Below are 12370 nucleotides of genomic sequence, written 5' to 3'. Positions count from 1 at the left end.
CGATCGGGGCGATTGCACCCCCTCCTAGAAGAAGAATCTTTTTATTTTATATATATAAATAAAACCCTCCCAGAGTTTGAAACTGTTAAAAGTAGTTCTAAGTAGCAGTATGACAATCAACCGCTCCACCCCCCCCCCAGAAGACGGTCCTGGATCCGCCCCTGACATAAGGGAGGTTTCGGAGTTTTAACTCCCATTGAGCAAGACGGTACGCAAAAATGAGCATTTACCATATATACATATAAACGAACACTTGGGAACTTGAAAACCCCTTGAACTTTCGCGTACACCACTGCCTTTATAATACAGGACATAACCATGAGACGTACAATTAAAAATTTCATTTCATTTCACCTCGGTTACAAATCTAAATAATGGTTAGAATTGCATTTACGAGATAGTAAGCACTGACCCTTGTAACCTCGTTATTCAAAACAACAGACGTACACTACAAGTAATCAATTTTGTAATTTCATTGATTTAAATCGGAATGTTATTAAAGTTGCGAAGAAGAAGGAGGAAATAAAAGACAGTCTAAATCCGAGTTCAAGAAGAACTTCTTTTCAGATTTTTACTTCCAGTCTGTTTTGGTACGCACCTGTTGCAAAAGTGTATAATAAACAAACTTTCTAATTCGAAGACTTCATACCTCAAACACCCTAAAGATACCACCAAACTCTTTGACATTTTTTGTACTTTTGATGTTGATGTAACGCGGAATGGTTATTGTAGACGTTCCTTTGGTGTACCCTAAGATACAGAATTTCCGATACTGAAAAACAGCTGTTAACACAATTAAAACATGACTTGAATTAAGGTAAATGAAAAGGCTAGATTACCACCAATACAAGTGTCTCCTATCTTTTCCCGTGTATTTTGCAGGGAGCAACGATATTCAAAAATATGGCTTGAATTAATGTAAATGTAATCACCAATAGATGGCGTAACGTGTTTCTTCTTTCCAGTGTATTTTGTAGAGAGCAACAATATTCAAAACTATCTCAATCAAATTCAAGAGATAAATATTCAGATTTTGTTCAAAAACAAGTTGAATCAAAAACTTGCAATTATTTTGATATGTTTCTTCCATTGTTGAGAATGTTTCGTTATTGGGAGATTCTTTCTGAAAGTAAAATTAAGTGCTTTCAACAATTAAATAACCAAAATATCACAAAACTACACGGATTATTCTCTGATTATTGATTCAACGTATCTATGAGGAAAGTATGAATGAATTTGATTAAATTGTTTTGAATATCTGTTGCTTCTTACAAAATACATTGGAAAGATAGGGAGCACGGCCAGTTGCGAAGGCCATAAGTTTTACGTATTTGATGCCATATGCAATAGTCATGTCATTTAATTTGTCATAATTCTTTATAGGCTGTAGAGTCAAACAGTGTGATTCTCACATTTTCTATGTAATTTTCACTAAGTAGAAGCTTACAGCCATAATAAAAATCGTGTAATAATGAAGTTATTAGTTTATACGAAAGCCTGAATAGGTTAAACTTGATTAGCCTCAGATTTTGATTCGGGATGACATAGTCAGCACATCGCGAGCCCCTTCGCCGTCATTGCTGGAGCCCTAGCTTTTCTTGACAAGATTTCATCATTTCTTTCTTTTCCTTTTTATAAAAGTGGCTCCACACATGTCCTCACGACGTTAAGTGAACCCCACACTTCCAAGATAACAGTGGTTCTTCTTATCAAAGTACTTGTCAGAACCCTCGCTGTTTGGCTTCAGTGATTTAGATTATCACAGCTAAAGTGTTTATATTATTATTATTATTATTATTATTATTATTATTATTATTATTATTGAAATGAAATGAAATGAAATCTTTAAGTTTAACGTCCCACGGTTATGCCGGTTAGGCTAAAGGAGACGGTGATAATGAGAGATGAGTGAAATGGTGGAATGAAGAAAGTGGGAGGAAACGGGAGAACCCCGAGAAAACCCACGAGCACGGTGTTTGTCCACCACAAAGTTCACTTGGCGCGAGCTGGGATCGAACCAGGGACCCCATGCACCAGAGGTGAACGCTCTACCACTGAGCCACCGCGCCCCCACTATTATTATTATTATTATTATTATTATTATTATTATTATTATTATTATTATTATTATTATTATTATTATTATTTATTCATATTACAATAGTATGTACGTCACTGTTGGGAAAAGACACACAATAATAGGTATCCCATCGCAATTTATTGCATAAAATCATAGAATTGTTTTACAAAAACGGAAAAATACATCGCAAAATGCTATGTATATGTGATCATTATTTTATTGCTAAATGAGCTATTATAAAGGTAAAAAAAAAAAGTTCTGTCGCTTTTTGTAGAGATCTGTGTTCATTGGCTTTCACATCGTGAGTTGAATCTGAGCGGAGATAAGGCGAAGGTCAGTTGTTGGTGTGGGTATATCCAACATACTGCCTGGTTATGATATAACTTAGCAGAATGATATAACTTAGTTTTTCCTTCATGATAGAAGGGTTCTCTTTCGAACTGTGCTAAATCTTCCCTCAAAAACCGGATGTTTTCCCTTAAGTACATCTTTGATTCTCAGTAATACATACTAATCCACTATGGACTAGACATTATATTACTGGAGAATGGCCGTAGAATTGACGACAAAGAGAACGTGTACACTTCGATGATTGATGATTATTGAGTTTAACGTCCCTTTTAGCAGCGAGGCTTATGAGACGTGGACCTACTGATTAACGTGGAATCCGAACCGCATGAGATCCCACCGGGAATCGAATCCGGGTCTCTCACGTCAAAGGCACGCACGCATATATGAACTTTGAATATGGAAATAAAGCGCCATAATAGGTTTTCAAAATACGAGACCTCAGCTCACTCTTCGGGAATTAGATAACTAGAAAAACACGACAGGACTTTAGCAGTAATGGGTAAAGAGCATAAATGATACATCTGCTAGTTATTTCATAGCATTGACCGAGAAATATTATTTTGCTACGTCTTCTTGTTTTTCACTGAAATGACGAAAAAAGAGCGGTGTTTGATTTAGCTACAATTTTCAGAAAGATAAAGGAAAAACAACCTTGATCCGAGCATCATTTGGTAATATTATATTTAAAAAATAAGTTATGAAATGAACCAGGCCCGTACTGGGATATATATCTTCTTACCGACTTTGAAAGAAAGTTCCTGTAAATACATTTCTATCAAATAAAAAGAAGCTAAATATAGCAACAACTTAATGTAGCTCTATTGCCTATGGACACTGGAGGTTCAGTGCCGTGTTTACAAAAGCTCTCCATTGATTTCTGTCCTTGCCAACTAAACTCAGTTTCTACTTTATATTCCAATCTCTGCGAGAACCATTATAATGTTGTCCTCCCATTTGCGCCTCGGTCTACCTAATGGTCGTTTTCCTATTTGAATTTCCAGGTAGAACTTTGAAAGCGTTTCTAATTTCTTCCATTCTAGCTACATGACCTACTCATTTGAGCCTACTAGACTTGATGACCATAACAATGTTTGGTAAACGTATAAATTATGCAGTTCCTCGTTATGAAGTTTCCGCCATTCCTCATTCCCTTTCCTCTTGGAGTCTGAATCTTGTTTTCAAATACTTCCAGTCTGCGATTTTCCTTCAGAGTCAGTGACGATGTTTCGCAACCTTACAGCACAACAGGCATGATTATCGTTTTATATTTTAAGCTGCAAATACCTCAACAGAATTCGCGACAACAAAAGATTTTTAACTGAATAATAACACGAAATCCCTCCTTTCAGTTGACGTCAAATTTCTTAGTGATTATGGTTTTGGTCTGTTAACAATGAGTCTAGATATTTGAAAGTATCCACTTTGTCGAAAATAAACATTATCTGGTATTTTAATGCATCCATAAAATGCAGTATTACGATCCCGACAAACGTCCATGTATTTAGTTTTCTCTTCATTTACATCTAAGCCCATATCCCTGCAAGCGTTAATTAAGATTTCTGCATTCCTTTCTATTGTTCTAACATCCTCTATAAAATTTACATCATCAGCATATGCCATAACCTGATAAATACAATTCAGCTCTAGGACCTGATTGCTGTCTTTGATTTTCCTTATAGTGTTCTCCAAAACAAAGTTAAATAATAATGGCGACAATGCATCTCCTTGTTTTAGGCCATTCTCAACGTGGAAGCTCGTGAACGAGAAATTTTCTATTCGAACTTTACTTTGGGATTCATTTAAACATATCTTAATTAATCTACCTTTTTCGGTATTCCGAATTCTGTAAGCATGTTGTAAATGTTTCCTCCTTTCCGAGTATAAAATCAATAATTGATGTGCCAGGATATTGTATTCCCATTTCTTTTCAAATATTTGGCGAATGGTAAATATCTGGTGGTTAGTTGATCTATTTTACCTAAATCCACTCTGATAATCTCCAATAATTTCATCTGCGTATGGAGGCAATCTTTCTAATAGAATGTTTATGAGGATTTATTGGATGTTGACGGAAGAGAAATGCCTCAACAATTTTTACAATCAGTTTTGTTGCATTTCTTCTGAACTGGAACAATGATTGATTCTTTAAACTTTTGTGGTAATTCCTCCTTGTTCCAGATAAGGAGAATGAGTTTGTGTATTTTGCTGTACAATTTTTCCCCTCCAGCTAAAATTAAGTCAGTAGAATTTCGTCTACACCCGGAGAGGTGTGTTTCTTTAGTTTTCTAATAGCAATTTCTATTTCTGTCTGGTTAGGTTTTGGAATATACGGTTATGCTGTGTGCATTTCACGTTCTCCAGGAACATTAGTTTTTGGCTATATGTTAAGCAAATCGTCGAAAAAATCTTTCTATCTATTTAATATGCTATCCTTATCAGTGAGAACTGTTCTGTTGGCTTTCTTTAATATGTAAGTAGGAGGTTGATATGCTTTCTTAAATTCGTTGCTCCCCTTATACATGTCCCGAATATTTTTGTTTTTTATTATTGTCTTCAAGTTAATTAATTTTAGCTTTCAAAAATAGCGTTCCTTTGTTCTAAAAATTTTGGAAGTTTTCCGCCAGATGACAATGAAATTTTATGTAGTTATTTCGTTCCGATTTTTTAACGAACGCTGTTTCTTCTATTTTCTCTTCTGTGCTACTTTAGTGTATTCCTGGTTGAATCATGGTTTGTTCCTACGTATGTCTGCGTGCCCCAATTTTTCTTTTGCTGAAATTTTAATGTTATCTCTAATTTCAACCAAGTATCCTGAACACTAGTGCACTCCAAACCTTCTAAAATCGAGTATCTATTTGACACTTTAATCTGGCTCCCCTCTCACCTGACTCTCCTCAAATTTCTTTAAATTAAACCGCTTCGTTTTCAGATATTTAATATTTCCTTTATTCAATGATAGTCTCTCTCTTATTATCGTTGCTACCAAGTATCACAATCAGCTCCTCCGAACATTAGTTGTGAGAGACTGTTTTCTTCTGTTTACTAAAACGTGATCAGTTTGATTATGTGTGTTTCCATCTGATGAAATCCAAGTATATTTATGAAAGTCGCGATGTGGGAATTTTGTAATCTTCGCGATAAGGTTTCTGGATGTTGTAAAGTTCACGAGTCTAACCCCGTTGTCACAACCATTCTTATGCAGACATTTATTCCCTATAATCGGTTTGAAAATATCCTCTCGTCCTACCTTTACATTGAAACGGTCTAACAGAATTTTCATATGGTATTGCGGGAGATGATCAAATAAGCCTCAAATTCTTTCGTAAAAACTGTCTTTTTTTATCGTCATCCTTATTTTATGTTGGGGCATGTACATTTAAACAAAATATTACACCACCGACCCTTAAGAGAAGTATAAGGAAATCTATCTTTAACCAATTCAATCCATGTAATTGCTAATATTATTCGTTTGTGAACGGATAGCCCTGTTCCTAGTTGGTAACTTTTAATTCGTTCCCCTTTAAACGTAAAATTTCCCGATTTGACTCCTCCATTTCCTTCTCATCTAACTTCCTGATATCCCACTAGGTCCATCCTCTATTTCTAAACTCATTCCTTACAAATTTTAACGCCACTGCCCTATAGAGACTTCTTATATTCAATCTTCCAAATCTCATATCGATTTTACTTTGCTGAGTTCGTGCCAAGTTATTAGTTCTAATCCGAGGATTCTGCGAATATACCTGAACATTTTTTTTTTACAGGATTTGGTTGTTCGCCCCACACCAAATCCCCAAGCTGGAGGATCACCCGTTGTCGTCTGTCCGCGACTTCTTATTCAGTATATTCGCAGCTAACCTCTTTATCTAGAGGCCTTCTCCTCGATCCGCAACCTAAGGACGCGCCATGCCGTGGTGACAGAATGACCACATTTCACAGAAATTAATATAGCTATACCCTAGAAACACAATAGGTTCTGATAATCCGAACACTGCTTTAATACACACAGGAACAATCAATATGCTCGGATATATGGATGCATATTAAAACTGTGCAAGCTTCGATGCCGTAAAAATCGTTGCATCGTACGTTTGACTATCCGAACTATTATTGATGTATCACATTGTTTCGCTTTATAGCAACATAACTTTATAGTTATTTTTGTGTGATTATACTCTTTACATGATCACCAATAACAACTGAATGAATTTATATAATACAATAAAATGAACAATTTTTTGAAAAATGTCTATAATGTGATAATACTCAGGGCACCTTATGTAAAGGGCGCCTTGTACCCTTCACAGGTTCTTTATTAACAGCCACTATTTGAATTTATTATACAAACCTGGTATACAAAACAACTAAAACCACTTATCTATAATGTGATGTTTCGTAGGACGCCTTATGTAAAGGGCGCACTGTACCTTTCACGGGTTCTTTACCAATAGTAACTGTATGTATGTATTGTACACGACTGTAGTATACAGAAGAGTGATTAAAATCGCCAATCTTTGATGTGGTCTCGTAAGGGCGTCTAATTTAAAGGGCGCATTGCGCCTTTCACGGATTCTTTACCAATAAAACTGTAAGAATTTATTACTAAAAACTTGTACCTTTATTTATACTGTGATCTTTCGGAGGGCGCACCGGGACACGTCCCGGTGGGCCAGCATGTACCTGAAATGAACACTTCTAAGTAATTAAGTTATTTTGGCTTTCTCAAAAAAAAAAAAAAAAAAAGAGAGAGAGAGAGAGAGGTTCACTCCGTCACTTGTGCAATGCCGATTCACCGTATGTTAACGGCATTACGGATTTACTACTTAATAACAAAAATCACCATTTTAGACAATTTATAGAGTGACAAAACTAGTATTTTATTAGATACGTACTTTTCCATTATTCTCCTCTATTTTGGTTTTCATTATCACGCGTCTTTGTTATATAATAATGTTTATTTTTATTATTTCATGTCCACGTAAAACAAACAATTAATAAATAATTTCCATTTCCATTGTTGTCGAAAATGTAGCTATACAAAATTTGTAAGTTGCTACACAAATGTAATTTGTTTCAGAAATTGCTACACAGAAAGCAAAACGTAAAAAGAACGCTGGTATGAAGTATGGAACAAAAATAAACGACCAAATCTCTAAAACACCAAAAACCACCCTTGTGAACCTCCCCCTCTCGGTACAATCGATTTCCGCATATCAATAAAAAATACTTCGTTTGTACCGGTTTGTACCGCAAATATTTTTGATTGTACTGTACTGCAGTATGAGAAATTGAGAAAACAAAGTGGGGGGCGCCAAGTTAACCAGACCCCCACAAGGTCCTAGGGTCGATTTAATTGCCTCATTTGAAAGACCTTCGTTTATACCGGATTGTACCGTAATTTGTTTCGTTTGTACCGTCCTTGACTATGAAAAATTAAGGAAACAAAATTGGGGCCCAGGTCCAGCTCAGATAATGCACTTATAGATAGCGTAATTGGGGATGTCAGAACTGACAAGCTGCACCCAGGATTTTGTAAACATTGAATTTGGCAGAACGTAAGGTACGGGATCTGACCTGGGTTGCATGTAAATAAAATCAAACATATGCAAAAAGAGACAGATCGTGATGTCAAAGGGGTTGAAAGGGGGTGAGAAGGGAGCAACTTTTGGGACTGGTTAATCTACTTGCACTTACTTGTAAATCTTGGTGTTGCCTTCTTGATGATCCTTCCAGTGGATTGATGTCCGTCCATCCTTCTATCTGGTTGGCTGGTCGTTCAAGTAGTTGAGAGTTAAGGGTTATCGAAATCCGGGCAGGAAAACCAACGTTGCGAACACAGCAAATCTAATGAAACTCGAAATTACTTTTCAACGGAATATCCATCGCAACTGATCGTTACAACGCTAACTATGGCGAAGTGTTCTCTAAGTTAGAGCAAGATAGACTTCTTGTAAAAACGAAATCGTGGTTCGTGCTACTACATGTTGATCCGCTTCTCTTGCGATCCGGACTACCTCTCCAAAAGTGTCCCAAAGGTTTTTGTTCAATTCCTTCCGGGTTGATATTCCTGGTCGTTGACTATGTCTTCTGTCTTGATGAAAAAGTGCGTGCTCATAGATTAACCAAGGTGGGGTGATAATAGGAGTGCACAGGAAAACAATATGTTGTTTGTATTGATTGAGAAATTACAAGTGTAAGAAAGAAATGACGGACAGCAAGAAAACTTCCTAGTAGGAAAAGAAAATGAACTTAGAAAAAAAATCGAAAAGTGATTCAACATTAAATGAACGATTATGCTTTTTGCTGTAATGAGTTTTAAAATAAAATGTCCCATAGTTCGAAATAAAATGTTTCGTTATGTGTCCAAATACACATATCTTCACATTCCCCCCCCCCCTCCTGAAATCAAAGTCCCGAATGAAACATTTCGGAGACAAAAAAAATTCATTTTTTAGTTTTTCTATTTAAAAAAAAACATGAGAATCTTTGTAGTTCCTTTCAGTCTTCATAATAAAACACACAGCAGCAATTATAGTCTGGATAGAAATCATACGGTGAGAAATGATGAGTACAACATAAATGTTCACAACACCGTTGATAGCACAACAGTCAAGGCCAAATGACGTGACCACAGCAACGTCGATGTTGTAAACACAGCATCACTAAGCACAAGATGTAGGTCTGGAAATCACAGGTACAATGTCCTTACACATCACATAGCCGGAAAGTTCATTCAGTACAAGTAGATCATAGGAGTAGGGTAGACAGGTTTATAATAGTAACATCACAAAATTTAGGGTATACAATCAATGACTGCCTAAAACATGTAAGATATGAGAGTGGGGACAATAATTGGATAACACAATGGAATGAATAAAAATTGACGAAAAATCAGGAGGAAAAAAGCAAAAGTAATCACTAAACCGTAATCCATACATATATATCTATATATAGTAAATAAAAACTCCAATTCCAATAAAATTTTAACTCTATAATCAAAATAATCATTACGCGGTAGAAGAAAAATTAATCTAGCTACCCATACAAAGAACATATAAAACAACACAAAAGAATGTTGATTTCAGGTTTTAGAAGAACGAATTGTGGAGAATTTAGTTCCACAATGACCGACGTATTGGCAGAGTTATAGCCCTCTGCACTGGCTATTAAAACCTTAAAGAAAGCAACATGACAGACTATCACCAAACACATTCCTAAATCCCTAACTAAAATATCCGATAAAAGAGGAAAAAATATCTTCTTTTCTTCTTGCATGAAAGTAAAAGTACGTATACCCACAGGAAAATGTGGAATCAGGCCAATTCTTCAAATATACAGAAATACATATCATATAAGCACAAGTCTTCTTCATACATAAATCCCAAGTCATCTTTATGATGAAATACGGAATTTCACTATATACATTGCAGGCAATGAAAAATTGATCATTCAAAAAGATCACTAAAATCACATAATTTTATTTTCATATTGTATAACAGTGTATATTCCTTTTTAAAAGAATATATTGACTGAGTATGTTCCCAATAACTAATAACAAATCGTAGGATCAAATCAAAATAATCCATAGTGTATTAATAAGATGTTGATTTGGCGCCAAAATACTAACTATTCATGTTATAAGCTGTTGATAAGATAACCAGGATAAAGAACGTGTTCTACAAAGCTAACCAACAGTTCTAAATGACTGAAAAAACAGTAATTGTTATTGCCGGCAAGACTTAGGATCACAAACAAACCAAAACAAATTCCATAAGGACATGTCCAGTGTCAAAACAAAATTCGTCACTTACTTCACAGATGTTCCTAATCCATCAAATCTTGCTTTGAGAACCGTCTTCTTTTTTTCCTTTTTTTAAACTTCATTGCAGAGAAACAGCTTCCGCTTCTTGCCCTTCTTCCACGGGAAAATACACAGGTAAAAGACGCTGATAGAGATCCCAATTCTCCTTGTCGAAAATACACAATACACTGCGGTCTACGTTGTCCAAATGATCCTCTAAAAATTTTCGTGTGTTTAACAATGCAATCCTCGCAGCAGGTTCCTTAGGGAAATGAAATGCACCAGCAGTGATGCATGGAAAAGCCAGTTGAAAACTGATTTTTCAATATAAAATCAAAACAATTGTTATAACGATTCTCCAGAGTCATTTTGTTCGCATCTCTGGGACCACACGTCAATAATACATGATCAGCGGTGAGATTATAGCCTGGAGCAATCTTCACTTGTCCTGATATCAAAGAACGTATTTTCTCACAATCTTTACGTAATTCTTCTCCTGCAGCTTCTTGGATAATTGTATCTGCTCCTCCTAATGGAATAAGTAATTCATTCGTGGGGTTTACAACAGCGTCAGCTTTAATCATAGGGATATCTCCCCGAAAAACTAATTTTCTTGTTGATTGCAGAATTGGCACCAAACTTCGGTTTCAAACCGGAACAATTCTTCCCTGTTTCAGCCCAAGTGGGTAATTGGTTGGTAATCACAACCTCACGAAATTTCACAGATGGAATATCTTCTTTTTCTATCATGTTTACCGCAGGATTAAAAACAATTTCATAATGTTCTTTTTCTTTGTCTCTCTTCTGTTTCTCTTCCTGTGCTTCGGCGCGGCAGGCATTCGCAGTAGCATTCTCAACAACGTCTTGTATATCCAAGTCAACGTCATCTTCTTCTCCCTCTTCCTCGTTTTCCTTCTCCTGTTTCTCGTAGTACTTCTTCAATGTTTGTACTACAATCGAATCAACCTTGAATCTTCCTCGCGCTGTCCTGAACTTAACAAAAATAGGAATTTGGATGGTCAATATCTTGAATGATTCCTGGACCAAAATAACGTCCATTAAAAGCTATGGTGGATCCTTTCTTCATGGTACTGTTCAAAATCCACACCTTGTCTCCGACTTTGAAATTGGGTTTTGAATGACGTTTGTCATAAAATTTCGTTGCCGTCTTGTCTCTGGAACCATTTATCATGGACTTTGTCTCGTATTTCTCCAAGTTGCCGTAAACGTTCAGCATTGTCCTGAAATTGAGAGGGGGTTTCCAAAATTGCTTCATGTAGCATTCTACATCTGAATCCATGCAAAACTTCAAAAGGGCTGTATCCAGAGGATAAATTGACAGTTAAATTGTGGGCTGACACGACAGATGGCAGCAGTTCGACCCATTTTCCTTGATCCTTATTACACAACGCAGATTTCAGTCTCTGTTCAATGTTTCGGATAGCTATCTCAGCAGTCCCGTTAGCGTAATGAGCTTGAACATTTACAAATCGAATCTTAGCTCCAATCGTTGCATACAACTTCTTGAATAGGTTACTTGTAAAGCATGGACTTTTGTCTATGACTATTTCTTTAAAAATACCGTATTTCAAAATTACATTTTCATAAAGAAAACTACTTAAAGAAGACGCTATTATATCTGCTAATGAACCACAAATAGTATAACGAGTAGCAGCATCGACAACGATAATCTAATATTTGTGTCTCAATATATTACTCGAGGAGTATACCCCTCCAATGTCTACGAAAATGCAATAGAAGGGCGGCACTTGGGGATACGTTTGCAATGTATCATAAGCAGAACCAGGTTTATATTTGCTTGTCTGACAAATTAAACATTCCTTACATTTCTGACAGGAATATTGTTTCATATTAGGGAAATACACAGATTTTACTAAAAGGTCATACGTCTTAGAAAAACCTCCGTGACTTGAACCAATGGCGCAAGTATTAACCGTATCAAAAACTTTATAGCGTAATGAAACAGGTACAGCAACTAAACATTTCATACCACTAGATGTTTTTTTTTTGTTTTCTATACAAAATTCCTTCTTTAACCGTGAAATAAAATGCTTGTCTTTCAATTTTAGGATTTTTCTTTTCCTTGATTTCTAACCAATCAAAAATATCCCTATAAA

At 35.9% G+C, this 12370-nt stretch overlaps 1 protein-coding gene and 1 non-coding gene across 2 annotated transcripts in view; both read right to left on the bottom strand.

The window, feature by feature from the left end:
• The window catches only part of LOC145664290 (organic cation transporter protein-like), a 284988-nt gene that overhangs the window by 139714 nt on the left and 132904 nt on the right, over positions 1 to 12370 (bottom strand). The gene's annotated exons all lie outside the window — the stretch shown is intronic.
• Positions 1998 to 2069, bottom strand: TRNAQ-CUG (transfer RNA glutamine (anticodon CUG)). The gene has a single exon. It is a non-coding gene; the product is annotated as a tRNA-Gln (tRNA).

The sequence above is a fragment of the Thermobia domestica genome, chromosome 1 (genome assembly GCF_964235325.1).
Source record: "Thermobia domestica chromosome 1, izTheDome1.hap1.1, whole genome shotgun sequence".
Lineage (NCBI taxonomy): Eukaryota > Metazoa > Arthropoda > Insecta > Zygentoma > Lepismatidae > Thermobia > Thermobia domestica.
Note: the sequence above shows the minus strand (reverse complement) of the source record. Positions and strands in the feature narration are given on the sequence as shown.